The sequence below is a fragment of the Pipistrellus hanaki genome (assembly GCF_964339955.1).
Source record: "Pipistrellus hanaki genome assembly, chromosome: 4".
NCBI lineage: Eukaryota > Metazoa > Chordata > Mammalia > Chiroptera > Vespertilionidae > Pipistrellus > Pipistrellus hanaki.
In genome coordinates this window covers 67,795,708-67,811,366 of record NC_140506.1, presented here as the reverse complement: position 1 = coordinate 67,811,366, position 15,659 = coordinate 67,795,708, and the positions used below count along the sequence as shown (strand labels likewise).

At 41.2% G+C, this 15,659-nt stretch overlaps 1 pseudogene across 1 annotated transcript; it reads right to left on the bottom strand.

Moving 5' to 3' along the window:
* Positions 1-379: 379 nt before the first annotated feature.
* On the bottom strand, positions 380-15,205 carry LOC311621732 (lysine--tRNA ligase-like; annotated as a pseudogene). The gene is made up of 4 exons: positions 14,910-15,205; positions 8,839-9,027; positions 5,941-6,004; positions 380-1,997 (listed from the first exon to the last, which is right to left on the bottom strand). The product of its transcript is annotated as a lysine--tRNA ligase-like (transcript).
* Positions 15,206-15,659: the final 454 nt, after the last annotated feature.

The window sequence follows — 15,659 nt, the reverse complement described above, 5'->3', positions numbered from 1 at the left end:
GTTTCTTCTTCTTCGTCTTTGTCTTCGTCGTCTTCTCCTCCTCCTCCTGCTCTTTCTCCTCTTCCTCCTTTTTCTTCTTGTTCCTTTTTTTCTTCCTCTTCCTTTTCCTCCTCTCTTCCTACTCCTCCTGCTTCTCTTCTTTTTTTCTCCTCTTCCTCCTTTTTCTCCTCCTTGTTCTTTAGAGACAGTCTATTTAATAACAAGGAGTAAAACAGGAATTCTTAATTCTTTTTCCCTCTTTTGGTGACTGAACTACAATAGTCAAGTAGATAGCAGTATACAAGAATTCCCTGCAGTCCTTGATCTTTTGCAGAAATGCAAAGATGCCTGAATTATGTGATTTGCAATTATAATTTTCTAGATAGTGTGTCAGCAATTACTACTTTTCCTTCTTGTCTTTGGGTTTCATGGCAGGAAACAGAAGTACTTCCTTTATGTCATTGGCATCTCTGAGAAACATGGTAACTCAGTGGCTGCCCATGCCCGAGCCAGCTGTGGGGGGCAGCCCGTATTTCAGAGTGGAGCATAAGTTTTCATCTATAAACATGGCCTCATCATTGCCAGGGACCTTGGCCTGTTCTTCAAAAAGTTGTTGTTGCCACGTGGGATTATTCAGCTTGGTGTAGGCATTGCATATTTCCTTCATGACAAAGCATTCAGTCATATCCAGAGACCTATTTGGCCAAAGGTCTCATTATCTGTGAGTGATCACAGATGAATATAGGATTGATGTGTGCTACTTCCAGGAATCCTCAACAAGCTTATGAAGAATCCTGGCTACTGTCTTAGATGGGGGCATTCAACAGGTTTTTCCACACTGATATCATCAAGATTTTTGAGAGTTTCTTCAATTTTGAAGAAATTAGTGTCTGGTAGCTTCTCCCCCAAGGCTTTCTCAGGATCTTCTATCTTGCTGATTCTCTGGTGGGGTGGAGTGAATCAGTCTCATAGACTTGGCCTTCGGAGCCATCTGGATGGTAGGTGATTTAGTAACGGCTGTTAATGTGCTTCACCATCCCCGAAATAATTTCTCCATGATTTCTATGAGATTGTGATAGCTTGTATAGGCTATGTAGAACTCATAGGTGGTGAACTCAGGATTGGGAGTCAAATCAATTCCTTCATTTTGGAACTGGCATCCAGTTTCCTAAACCTGGTCAATGCCACCAGCCATCAGCATCTTATGGTAGAGTTCTGGAGCAACTCTCATAAATAAACTCACGTCCAGCTCATTGTGGTAGGTGATAAAGGGCTTGGCCACAGCTCCCCTGGGATGGTGTTCATTATGCGAGTTTCAATTTCTAGGAATCCCCACTCACCCAAGAAACGTCTTATAAATGTGATGATCTCAGAGCAGATGATTAATTTCTGCCTTACAAAACCATTCAGAATCAAGTCCAAGTATCAGATAATATTGTGTTTCCTTGTCTTTAAGGCCAAAGTGAAGATGAGATAACATATGCAAGCAAGGAGACAGCTGTGTGATCTCATTGGGAAGGATGTTCAGCTCACCCTTTTTGGTTTTCACAAGGTTCTCCCCACCCCAATTATGTCTCCCTGACATAGTTTGTTATTGACATGAATAAATTCTTCTTCTGATTTATAATTCCTGTAATTGGCCATAACTTGCAAGTTGACCCCCTCTCCTAAAAGGTCATAGAAGATGAGTTTTCCCCTAGAAGCTCTTTTGTCCTGGATCCCACCAGCCACCTTTAAGGTGATGTCCCTCAGGTGGCCCCTAGGCTGCAGTTGACTTTGTTCTTGGATGAAGTGAGTGAGCGAGACATCTACATGGAACTTGTGTGGGTACAGGCCTTCCCCAATGACCTTTAGTTGGTAGACTGCTTGGCTGCAGATCTTGTAGTATTGGTTGAGTCCAGGCTCTCCTCCTTGGCAGCCACATTGTTGTCTGTGGTGTGATTGGAGGCAGAAGCATTGCCCTGGCTTCGTTGTTTCTCATGAGCTCCTTCTTCTTGGCGTCCTTCTCTGCTTAATTTCTTCTCAATTTCAGGGTGTCTCTTTAGCTTATTTTTTGCTCAATTTTGGCTCACAACCATATATATTCACTTCAGATCTGTGTACCAGAGCCATTTCTCTGGAGGGCCTTACCTGAACGGTCTCTTTTATTTAAAAAAAGATTTGTCACTCTGCTATTATTTTACTCTTTTATTTATTTTCTTTGTTTCCTCCCGTGGTTTCTCCCAACTAGAATGCAGGTGCATGAAAGCGTCCATGTTATTGTTTTGCTCAATCCTGTATTTCCATGTTAGTATATAACACAGTACCTACTACCATACAGTTACTAAATAGATACTTGTAGGGTTAATAGAATAAATGCATTATTTGTCTTGCTGAGCTTTACTCCATTTCTGTTCAAAGCACATTTGCAAATAAAAAGTATTGAAATACATGCAAGGCTACATGTGAAGCAAATTTCAATCAAATGCATTCTTTAGAAAAATTTTGAAATGAGATTATCATTCACACAGGATTTTTTTTTAATGCGAAAGAAATCTGAGAAAGAAGAAAGGATAAAATTGTTAAAGAAGTTGTCAAATACTTTTGCACAAAAGCAGTGGGAGTTAGAAATAAGTAAACTGATGATTCTGGTATGTTTTTGAAGTCATGGTTTTGAATGGCTTTCAGGAACTTGTCATTTCATTCTCTCCTATCCAATCATTCATTGCTGACCAGGCACTATTCCCAGTGGATTTCCTTCTTTCTAACATTTGCAGCCAAAAAAGAAGATGCTATGGGCAGGAGTGCTGAAACACTGCCCTATAGTCCCTCAGAACAAGCTTGCCTGTCATAACCAAATTGATTTCAAGGAAAAACTGCCAAACTGATACTGAGTGACATGTTTATTTTGGTGTGACATAATCCTTTTCTAAAATTTTGGGTAGATGTGGAGAGAGAAAAAAGAAAATGAGTACACTGCATACTGAAAAGGAAATACATGTTCCAGAAAGTTCCATCTTTGATAACCTGGCACCACCTAGTGGTTAATGAATCTTGTTTTAGAGATCAGTCATTTTCTTAAATGATGGTTCTTAAACTTGCCTGGTTGTCTCAGAATCACTCAGTGACCTTGTACAAATACCCTACTCTTATAGATCCTGATTCTATAGATTTGATATAAGGCTTGGGCATCAGAGTTTTAAAAAACAAGTTTCATAGGAGATTGCTTTGGGTGATTTTAAAACTCAGAATTACATCTTTGGAGACTAGCCTTTTGTTTGTATGATTTCCTCTTCCCCTCCACCCCTTTTGAAAAATATTTATTACTAGGGGCCCGGTGTACAAAATTCATGCGGGGGTGGGTGGTGGATGGGGTGGTGGCTCAGCCTGGCCTGCACCCTCTTGCAATCTGGGCCTAAACTGGCAGTTGGACATCCCTCTTGCAGTCCGGAACCACTGGCTCCTAACCATTTTGCCTGCCTGTTTGATTGCCCCTAACCACTCTGCCTGCCTGCGTGATTGCCCCTAACCACTCTGCCTGCCTGTCTGATCTCCCTTAACCACTCTGCCTGACTGTCTGATCACCACTAACCACTCTGCCTGCCTGCCTGGTAGCCCTTAACTGCTCGCCCCTTACTGCCTCTGCCTTGGCCATGACTTTGTCCAGAAGGATGTCTGGAAGGTTGTTCTCCCCCCAACCCCCACCTTTGACCTTCCACCCTGCTCCCATTCCCTTCTCAGGTCTTTGCTGCACTATCGTCTGTGTCTATGGGTTATGCATATAAGTTCTTTGGTGAATCTCTTTCCCCATTCCTATTTCCCTCTGAGATTTATCAGTCTGTTCCATGATTCCATGTCTCTGGATCTGTTTTGTTTGTCAGTTTATTTTGTTCATTAGATTCAACATATGAGTGAGATCATGTGATACTTGTCTTTCTTTGTCTGGCTTATTTCACTTAGCATAATATTCTTCAGGTCATCCCATGCTGTCTCAAAGGGTAAGAGACTCTTCTTTTTTACATTTGCATAGTATTCCATTGTGTAAATGTACCACATCTTTTTAAATCCATTCATCTACTGATGGGCATTTAGGCTGTTTTCTGATCTAAGTTATTGTAAATAATGCTGCTATGAACATAGTAGGGGTGCATATATTCTTTCTGATTGGAATTATTAGGATATATTCCTAATCCTTTCATCTTGTAACAAATATTTATACAAGATATTTTACACTTAAATAAAAGTGAATTGTGACTAATAATATTTTGAAATTTCTTGAGAATTTTATGACATATAAGTCAAAACAAAAATGAGAAGGTTCATGTGTGTGGGAGGCGGGGTAGGGTGGCCCTAAATCAGTGTTGCAAATCATTGCTCTAATCAGCCAATAACCAACTAAATATGACAGATGGTATTTGTAATTTGTCTCATTTCAAGGGTACTCTTCAACTGTCCATCATCTTCCATTCTATTGACTTTAATAATGAAAACTTATTAACTTTTCACTTTGAAGACTTACAATAGTCATTTCAGATTTACAAAGTAGTCGCAAACATACCAAGAATTTTCATGTGTCCTTCATCCAGTTCCCCAAATGATGAAATCTTACATAACCATAACACAATTATCAAAATCTGAAAGCCAACATTGACACAATACTATTACCTGATACATAGACTTTATTTGAATTTTTTAGTTGTTCCACTAATGCTCTTTTCCTGGCCTGCAACTGAATCCAACCCAAAATTTCATAATTGTCTATCTTCTCTGTTTCCAATCTGTGACATCTCCTAGCCTTCCTTTGTTTTTCAATAGACTTGACTTGACTCTTTTGCAAAGGTCTGAACCATTATTTTTAGAATGTCCTTTACTTTGGGTTTTTTGATGTTCCTTCTTGATTAAAGTGAGGTTTATGATTTTAGTGAGAAGTGATGTCTGTGTTCTTCTCAGCACATCAGATCAAGAAACACGATGCCAATTGTCCCATTACTAAGGACGATGATTTTGATCATTGAGGGTTATAGGAAGTTCCTTTGGTTGTCTTTTTAAAATAAAATTATGCATCAGGTGGCTCTAGAGGAGAAATTTCTGGTTGTCTTGCAGTAAGTTTGTCCTAGAAAGAACGCCCTGGCCACATGTAAGTCTAGTTGAGATAACATTGTCTGAAAGGAGAACATCACTTAATTCATGCATAACCATCTCAGGGATGCCTGGCACTTCAGACATTTCATGCAAGATTTCCTGAGGCTTCTTCAAATATGACCTCAGGCCTGGATCAGCAGGTACTGCTGCCACATCGCTGCACATGAGCGTGGCTGCCCTCTGCTTTCAGCTGGGGCTGCTCTGGAAGCGGTGCAGGCTTCACTCATTTTAAGTTGGCACTGTATCCCATTAGGTGCTTCATCTAATGTCTCTAGTGCTGCAGATGCTGTAAGGGACTTTCTAGGTCATGTGATAATGTCCAGTTTGGAAGCAGAGGGGAGGTTGACACTTCTGTGGGAAAAGGCCCATGGCTAAATACTCTTGCCTCTTCTACTTCCGGCAGTGCCTCATCATGAAGGGGTCTGAGGGCTAGGCTCAGGATTTTATCCCGCAGGCAGAGTGTGCTTGAGGGAAAGAGTGATGGCAGGGAGAATTTTAACCTATCCTTGATACTTTGGTGGCAACATGGAGGTTCACTTGGCATGGGAAGCAGTGGGGCAGGGACAGATTTCAGGAGTCACTTACAGTTGTTCTGATTAGAAATAAATTTGGCCTAAACTGGGCAGAAAAGTGCTGTAGAAGTTTAAAATTTGAGACCTGACAGTAAAACCCCACTGTTCTTACTGAATTGGTATATTACATAACCAAATGGGTTCTGGGTGTCCATCTCATTTACTTCTTGCTGCATTAACAAACCGTCCTCAACTTAGTGCCTTACATCAACCATTTGTTCATAAAATTGGGCTGGGATCAGCTGGGCAGTGCTTTTGCTTCTCTTACCTGAGGTACATTCATGTTGTTTTTATCTTCTTGGGGTTTGCTCGTCATTATATTAGCCAGGGTTCTCCAGAGAAACAGAACCCAATAGGATATAGATGATATAGATATACAATAGATATAGATATAGATATAGATATAGATATAGATGATAGATATAGATGATAGATATAGATCTAGACCTAGACATAGACACAGACAGATATAGAGATAGAGATAGACATAGATATATCTGCCTATCTACCTACTTGCCTATATATAATAGGAATTGGGTCACACAGTTATGGAGTCTAAAGGTCTCACCAACTGCTGTCTGCAAGCTGGAGAGGCAGGAAAACCTGTGGTACAATTCAGTCCAAGTGTGATGGCTCTGATGCCCAAGAGCAGGAGAACATGGACATCCCAGCTCAAAAAGGAGAGAGAAGCTGCCCTTCATTCACCTTTTTGTCCCAATAGATAGGATGATGCCTGCTCACATTGGTGAGCTCAGATCTCTTCACTTAGTCCACTGAACCCAATGCTAACCTCTTCCATAAATACCCTCAGAGACACCCAGAAATGATGTTCACCAGCTATCTGGCATCCTTAGGCCAGTCAGGTTGACACGGGAAATGAGTCGTCACAGTCAGAAACTCCAGCAAAGACGGCTTGTCTTTGCTCCACGAAGTGTCCTCCTCCAGAAGTCTAGCTCACCCATTTGCCACGGAGGCAGCAGGTCCCAGAGTCCCCGTGAAGCCAGGGATCAGTCGCACATCACTCCACCGCCTTCTACTGGCCAGAGTGACTCACGTGGTGGGTGAATGCACTCAATTTCTCAAAGGAGGAGCCAAAATAATTTTGACCACTTTCAATTTATAAGAGTATATTTTAGTGCAGTGAATGTTGGGTTTGGTTGTAAAACTAGAATTCAACTTTCTATGCGCTGGCCAGACCACTCCTACTCTCTCTTACTAATACCCCTGGTAAATATTCCCACACCTCTATTCTTGTTTCTGATGAATACCGAAATTTTAAGCCAGGATCCTGGAAATCTGTGATAGTTTAGTGAACCTTCTGAAAATAGAAAGATGTAAGAAAAAGCTTAGAGTCACAGAATATATTTTTTCCCAAAAATTAACTGGAATCAATATCTTTTAAAAACTGTAGTAAATGACTTTGAATGAGGTTTTTTTTTTTTTTTTTTTTTTTTTTTTTTTTTTTTTTTTTTTTTTTTTTTAGAAGTGAAACGTTTGTGTGAAAATTTTTTAAGAGGGAAAGAAAGGGATAGTTTTATTTTCATGACATGGCATCCATCAATATTTCTAGGTCCATTTTGATAATTGCTCTAATAAAAATCTTCATAATAAAATGAAAGTAAGTTATGTTTTAAATGCAGGTAGTTTTCTGAAGCACTAGTAAAAATTCAGTATCTTAAGTATCAGAACCAGCTGGTAACAACCATTTTGTAAGTTACAAACTTTCACAAAGTGATAGTTCACAGTAATGGAAATATCGAAAGCACACAAAGAGAGCTTTTGATATTCTGTGTTTTTAAAAGGCAGGAAGAGAATGCAAACGCCTTGTTAGACGAGGAATTATTCAGTCAAACTTCGTGGATTGTGTGAGGAGGTGTGGCAAGACCTGCTCCCTCGCAGATCTGCTGCCTTCAGACCACCGGCCTTTGAGGGCAGAACTTCACAGGCAGAGAAAGGAAGATTTTGCTAAAGAGAGCAAAGCCAGCCTGAATCAAACCTTTTCAGAAGGCCAAACTTTCTTTTCTTTTGAACCAAGGTCCCCGACTCAGTTCTGGGCATTTCTTTCCAAGACTGTTTTTCTGGCTTATCGCACAGAGCTCTTTTTACTATTCCATTTCTTCCCTCAAACAGCTGCTTCTGAGCAATTGATTTCAGGCTATTTCAAAAGGTCATCTTATTCACTGTTCCCTCTTTTGACTAAAGCCTTTATATTCTAACACTGGGATCCATGTGCCTCAACCTGCTTTCCTCCCAGCAATTGTTTGTCTAGCTGCTCCTGGAACAAATAAACAAACAAACAAAGGCATTTCTTATATAGTATTGACAGTGAACCGTTGCCTCATGAGAAAACGAAGATAAATCCCACCGGTAATTTGGAGCAAAAGAAACCAGACAAAAGAGCACACACTGCAGGAATCCGTTTATGTGAAGTTGGAAAATAGCAAAGCTAATCTAGAGTTTGGCCAGGTAGGAGTTTCTTAGGGGGGACAGGCTGGGCGTGAACACAAATGGAGCTTTGGGGTGCTGCTTATGAGCTGGATACGGGTGTCATTGGTAGGCTTGATGTGTGAAACGGTTTGGAGCTGTCAGTTGTGATTTGAGCACTTTTTGATTTCTTTGTTCCAGTTCCTTTAAGAAGTGGGACAGTAAAGGAAAAATGGTTCTCTTTGACTTTCAAGGGAAGACTGAGATCTCTATCTTCAGTGGTTTGTTAAGGAAAGAATTTTTAAGTTGGCAATGTTTCCTTTTTTTTTTTTTTTTTGGTTTAGGTCTACTTTATTGCAGTGTTGATTTTGATTTGATTGGGTTTCGGTCTCCATGATTTTGATTTGATTGGGTTTCGGTCTCAAACTCTTAGGAGCTGAGTTTGAGAACCACTGAACCCGAATCTGTGCTCCCCAGGGCCAGGAGAGATTACTGTGGCCTGGGGTATTTTGAGGACAATCAAGACCCTTGTTAAGAGGATATTTTGCTTTTCCACATTACATTTTCAGCTGGTTTTCTTAAAAAGAAAAATTTGTGTTAATGTGGTCATTAGTCATTCTTGTATTGGGTAAAATGAAGTGTAGCTATCAGAATAAGAAAAACCCTTTTCCTTATCTGCTCTGTCGTGCTGAGTGGTGTTTTGAAAATGGCCCAGCATCTCCATACCTCACGCTCCCCTCACTTTTTCACAAAGGTGCTGTGAAGACCTCTGAGTGGGATGTACGCTGCTTTGAGGTTCTGGGAGGAAAGAGGGAGCTGGTACTTGCCCTTTAAAGAGGCGTCTTTGTACTTGATGGAGCGAAGGTTTAAGCTCCTCTGCACCTTGATGTCCCTGAGTATCTCTGGGAGAATGCTCTTAGCCACTTTCCTTCTAAGGGCATGAGTAAAGAGAATGATTATTACATCTTTTGTGGGAAGCATTTTATGCTGCCATTTGGTCTTCCCTTCTGAACATAGTGTATGAAAGCCATGTAGAATTATTCTCTTTTTTTAAGGCAAAAAAAAAAAAAAAATCATGTCGTTGTTCTGTTGCTGTATCGGAGATGCAAGTCGTTTCCGATGGATGGCCCTGCCTTGACCCTCCAAGGCTGCTGGTGAGCATGGGTGCAGGGAGCTTGGAGGAATACTTTAAGGGGATTGATTCACGGCAGCAGAATCCTCTTCTGGCTACAACCTTGCTGACCTTTCTTGGGATTCATGCAGAACCTGTCTCTGGGACCTCTATTTTGTGGCCTTTGAAGTAATATATCTTCATTAGGACTTAGAAGTAAATATTCTTTTTAAAGCTCTAAGAAGGAAGCAATTTGTCTTGAACACAGTGGATTTGATCTTTAGAGAGAGGTGAACAGCTAACTTTTTTTTTTTTCCAGTGAAAGCTAAGGATGATGAATGAAATGCCTAGGGCTGAGGGGGCCTCTGCACAGCAGAGAGGTTATCTTTGGAAGGATTTTAAATCAACACACAGGTAGTTACTTGGCGAAGGAGCACTTGCACAGCTCTGATCGGTGACTTTTTCATAGGAGGTTTCAGAAGGGAAATAACCTCCAACATTGTATCTTGCAACCCTGAGAGTCAGAATCCAAAATATCAAAGGAATAGATCCTGCAAATTATAATTCCTTAGGGTCTTTGTCAAAAGGGTAATCCCTCCTCTTGACTTTTCCTTTATGTGGGTCTTTTTATATTTAGACCCTTTGTACATATAGGCATTACTATCTAGTGAGAATGGGTAGTGGAGAAAGATTTCTTAAGATGAAGCTTTCAGAAATAGAGATTTGGTTGGTGTACTAATATGGAATCTGAATCATATTACTATTTTGATTAACTACATTGTTTTACATTGGCCCTGTTTTTGTTTCTATAGAATTTTGCTGGTTTAGCAACTAGTCATTGGATGCCAGTCTTTGTGGAAACAAGGAAACAAAAACAAAAAATCCTCCCAAACAAACAAAAACAACAATTATATAAGTATGTAGTACTCTTTTTTAAAAAACATATTTTTTATTGATTTTAAGGAGAGGAAGGGAAAGGGAGAAATATTGATGAGAGAGAACCATCAATAGGCTGCCTCCTGCATGCCCCCTACTGGATCTACCCTGAAAACCAGGTATGTGCCCAGATCCGAATTGACCAGGTGACCTCATCTAACTGATCCACAAACAGCCAAGGCAAGTATATAGTAGTACTCTTATAAAATAACGAGAAAAAAATGATTCACTTTAAATGTATAGCTGAAGCCGGTTTGGCTCAGTGGATAGAGAGTCAGCCTGCGGACTGAAGGGTCCCAGGTTCGATTCTGGTCAAGGGCATGTACCTTGGTTGCAGGCACATCCCCAGCAGGAGGTGTGCAAGAGGCTGCTGATCAGTGTTTCTCTCTCATTGATGTTTCTAACTCTCTATCCCTATCCCTTCCTCTCTGTAAAAAAATCAATAAAATATATTTAAAATAAATAAATAAATAAATAAATAAATAAATAAATAAATAAATAAATAAAATATATTTCTATTGATTTCAGAGAGGAAGGGGAAGAGAGTCTAGGAACATAGGAGAAAAATCAATTGAGGCCCACAAATATAAGGAACATATACTGATAGTAATATATGTTTGAGTTAAAAGTGCTCAGACTTACAAAGGAACAAGTTCAATGTCCCTTTTTAAAAAGCCCTATTGAAGCAAAACTTGAGTCTATTATTAATCTTGTTTATCTAGGACAGGGCGGAGTTTTTCCCTCCACACATGTGGCAGTTTTCTCTGGACCAGGGCAGGGGTGAGCATGTGAAAATAAATAGTTTCTTTTTCCCAGGCTAAAGCTTTGGGAGCCGGTTTTTAGAAATCTATTGAATGCCTTATGATCTCACTTGGATATATATCATTATCAGCTTTATATGAAGAGTTTACATATGAAGAATCACTTCAGTAGAAGGACAGAAGGAGGTGCAGGGATGGGTAGGTAGAAGCAGGGGATGGGAGGAGAGACTCTGATTCCCAGTTGTCTGGTGATCAGTGTTTTAAGCCTTACAGTTGAGATATGATTTGGGTTTCATTTCCAGACTACAGGGAGGTACAATTCCTGGATTTTAAAAGAGATTCTTTGCTTATTATCTAACTTGTCTCCTGAGCTATCTGGGATTCCAGGACATAAGCCTTAACCATCTAGGATTTCTCTTACAAAATGAAGCATTGATCAGGCCCAGAAGCACATAAAATAAATCTATATCTATATCTATATCTATATCTATATCTATATCTATATCTATATCTATATCTATATCTATCTATATCTATCTATATCTAAAGCCTAAGCGATGCCGAAGCCAGTTTGGCTCAGTGGATAGAGCATTGGCCTGTGGACTGAAGGGTCCCAGGTTCGATTTCGGTCAAGGGCATGTACTGGGTTGTGGGCACATCCCCAGTAGGGGGTGTGCAGGAGGCAGCTGATTGATGTTTCTCTCTCATCGATGTTTCTAACTCTCTATCCCTCTCTCTTCCTCTCTGTAAAAAATTAATAAAATATATTTAAAAAAAGCCTAAGTGACCATTTGACCGTTTGACTGGTTGCTATGATGTTCACTGACCATTGGACAGATGAAAAGAAAAACAGGGAATTGAGTCTATGAAAGATCGCAAGCAGATGGGGCTGAGCTGCAGTTCGCATTGGGAGGCTGGGCCATGGGCCCAAATTCTGCTGCTTCCCAGGCACTGCTCCGGAGGCACAGTGCCCCTGACCCCATTAACCGATTGGCCGCATCCTCCCTGGGGCAGGCAGGATGGAGGGATGGAGGGAGGGAAAAAAGAGACTGTGAACTCCATCCCTAGTGCCTACTTCCTCCTATCAGACCAGAGCCACCCCAAGACTTGCAGGATGGCCACGACTCTCCTATCTACCCTGGGCACCCCTCGGGCACTCACCCCACTTCTCCGAGCCTCAATCTGCACCCCTAGTGAGGTCATGGGAACTCTGCCTTAGGGACCCACTTCTCCATAGCTGGGTGCTACAGACCAGGAGATGTGAGGGCAGTGGTGGAAGACGATGGGGGTGAGGGGGCAGAAGCTCAGCTGACCAGGATGAGCGGGGCCGGGATGAGTGGGAGTGGCTTCTCCCCAGCCGCTTCCTGCACTACTACATCCCTTGGGGGATGTGGGATGCTGATTTCAGCCTGATCCCTGCAGGCCACACCTACGGACTGCACCAGTGCACGAATCTGTGCACCAGGCCTCTCAGTGGATTAATAATAAGCAAGGACACTACTTAAAAAGGTCATTATTAGGCTAAGTGAAATAAGCCAGTCAGACAAAGACAAATACCTTATGATCTCACTTACCTGTGGAATCTAATGAACAAAATAAACTGATGAACAAAATAGAAACAGAGGCATACTAGTAGATACAGGGAATAGACTGACAGCTGTCAGTGGGAGTGGGGGTGAGGGACTGGATGAAAAAGGAGAAGGGATTAGTCAGAACTTATATGCATAACTCACAGACACAGACAACAGCGTGGTGATGGCCAGAAGGAGGAGGGGCAGGAGAAGATAGACAGAGATGGGGAAAATGGGGACATCTGTAATAGCATCAACAATAAAAATAAAGTTAAGGAAATGTCATTAAGGCCTGGCTGGTGTGGCTCAGTGGTTGAGCGTTGACCCATGAACCAGGAGGTCACAATTCAATTCCTGGTCAGGGCATGTAATAGGCTCCATCCCCAGTAGGGAGTGTGCAGGAGGTGATGGATGGTTTTCATCATTGATGTTTCTATCTCTTCTACCTTTCCCTTCCTCTTTCTGAAATCTTTATTGATTTTAAAAACATGTCTTTAAAAAAAGAAAAAAAGAAAAATGTCATTAAAATTTTTCCTAATGCAATTTTAAACCACTTAACTCCAAAGGTATTGGTTACTCAGAACATTGCAATAATAATAGATTTAAAGTAATAATAATAGATTAAAAAATAAAGTTGAAAGACATTAATCAGCTAAGAAGAGAGCTAGAAGAAATGTAGGTTGATTTGATACTGTGCCAAGACAATTCTTTAAAATAAAAATACTTCCAAGTTCTGAGCTTCTTTAATGATGTAATGCTGCCACCTGGTGTTGATGCTCTTTCACTGCAGTAGGATTTGTGGCGTTGACAAATACTGTTTCAGTGAGAGATTATAATTTCCTAGGCCATAATTATTTGCAATTTTACCTGAGAATAAATTGAGTGCATTTTCTCTCAAACACAAATTTTAATGACACGCAGAAGCCTTAAATTCCCTTTATGGCTGCGTTCTTTTCGTAGAGTCACAAATGATCCAGGAGAGATGGGCATCTGTCCATTATCATTGGCCCAGTATGATAACTTCTTTTTCTGTTTCAGTTAATAGAAACAAAGTCACTTTCACAATCATGGCCTTATCTAATTATCAGCATTTCAAGGTAGATCATGTCTGGAGCCCAGAAGGAGAATTCGGAAATATAAGCTTAAATTTACGGGAGAGCAGTATGGGAGTGTGGAGGAAGGTCGGGGGTCACTTCAAAGGACAGAGTTTGAGGGCTTCAGGTGGTTAGTTATAATCTGTCTGAAGCAATCTAGGTCATGTTCTGCCGTGGGATGAATTTTGCTCTAAGTCCCACTGTTTACGTTTGCAATCTCTATTTTACAATTTCTAGCTTTTAGTGGGAGGAAAAGGAAATTAAAGTTTTAGAGTTGGAAGAGGGATCTGAGTACATCTAGTCTAGCCCATTTCTTTTCAAAAAGTGAAAGCGAAAGCTGGGCTTGCCCAGGGTCTTTCTGGAGCTCTGAGTATTTACCTGGGGGTGGGTTCAGTTTTGGGTGACGTGATGCAAGTTATTTAGCCACAAGGTGCCTCCCCCCATTCACATAATGGGTTCAGAATGGCTTTTAACTGTCTTAGAAAAATATTTGATTTAGCTTTGAACATCCCACATTCATGGAACATATGGGTGCTGCGGGGCATACAAGCAATACAGAGTTCAAATAAATAGAACAAGGGATTTTTTTGGAGAGTGTATATCTATGTCAATATGATATCTACTACCCACATTTGGATAATTTTTGGTGAATTCTACCAGGTAATCTAAACCAATATGATGTTGTTACTTGGATGTCATGAGGGATGGAAATGGGTATGTAAGGTAAGAGAGAAAAGAGGGAGTTTTCCAGGAGCAAAACCAGAGGATGAAAATGAAGGAAACCAAAATCACCCAGGGACTTGGAGTAGGTCATAAGGAATTTGTACTCGATGAGCTGCTGTGAGAGAGGAAAAGACTTCCTCTCCATTCACAAATGTCCACATTAGGTGCCCTGACTAGGGAGGCAAATGACTGCCCCACACTTCGTGGCCAATGTGGTCTCCCTACCACCGGGACCATGCTTTCATTTTTACTGCTCTCCCTGTGGTCTGGGCCCTTATCTTCTCACACCCAGAGTGGTCCTGCGCCAGCCTGATGGCCTTCCCTTCAGTCTGAGCCTTTTGTAAGTTCACATAGACACCCCCTCGACTTAGCTACCTCTTCCCCGTGTTTGCTTATAATTTTAAAGCACGTCATTACCCATGCTCTCTGGGAAGCTCAGTGTTTGTAAGGCTACTTTGGAGCATTAAGCAAACCAGGTAGTAGGAATGTACGTTCCTGCCCTCGGGGTTGAGGTTGTTGGCTGAAAAGGGTGGAGCCTGGGCCTGCAGTTTAAAACCAAACCTGGATATAGGGAATGGGAGCTCTTCAAGAAGGCTTTGGATCCACTAGTGACCAACCCTCTGCTTGGCTGGGTGTGTTTGTTTATTTTCCAGAAGGCCTTCACAGTCTTTTCTGGATTCCGTAAGCTCTCCAGACTTCGCTGTGTTTTGTTGTTGACTGCCAGCGTATGTCTAATGTGGGCAGAGGGGTCTGCAGCGGCCTTGGCTGCACAGTTCCCATAAGCTTTCCAGTGGCTGCAGCCGGGGTTTCTGCGTTTACTCCGAGGGCCGTGGAGTGTCCCCTTAGGAGCGGCTCTCAGAGGGGAAACCTCCACATTCACAGCACAGCGGGGCCAGGCCAGGACACGCCTCATTTACTTGAAATGCTGCTCAAACTACAGTGGCTTTTAGGGAGTGTTGACAAGTATGAGCCCATTCATAAGGAGTTTTTGTGGGTTAAAAATGTTGTATGGTCATCTCATTTTATTTATAATAACCAGCTTTTCCTTTCTGGTCAAGACTTTTACCATTCGCCTCACCAATGTGAGCATTGGTTTTTAAGCCCAAGCCGTACTGTTATGCTTTTGTAGCTGTTTTTTTTTTTTTTTTTTTTTTTTTTTTTTACTACATTGTGACTCGTTCGCTTTACTAATTTTGAGGACTAAACCAGGCAAATGCGTTTCAACCTGCGCGTTATGAATCAGTAGCTAAACTCAAATCAAGGTCATGACACATCAATAAATATATAAATCAATAAAAGCGGGAGGCTGTTGGTGCAGGGCCACAGGATGATTGTTATAATCTCCTCATTACTTGAGTTTTCTAATA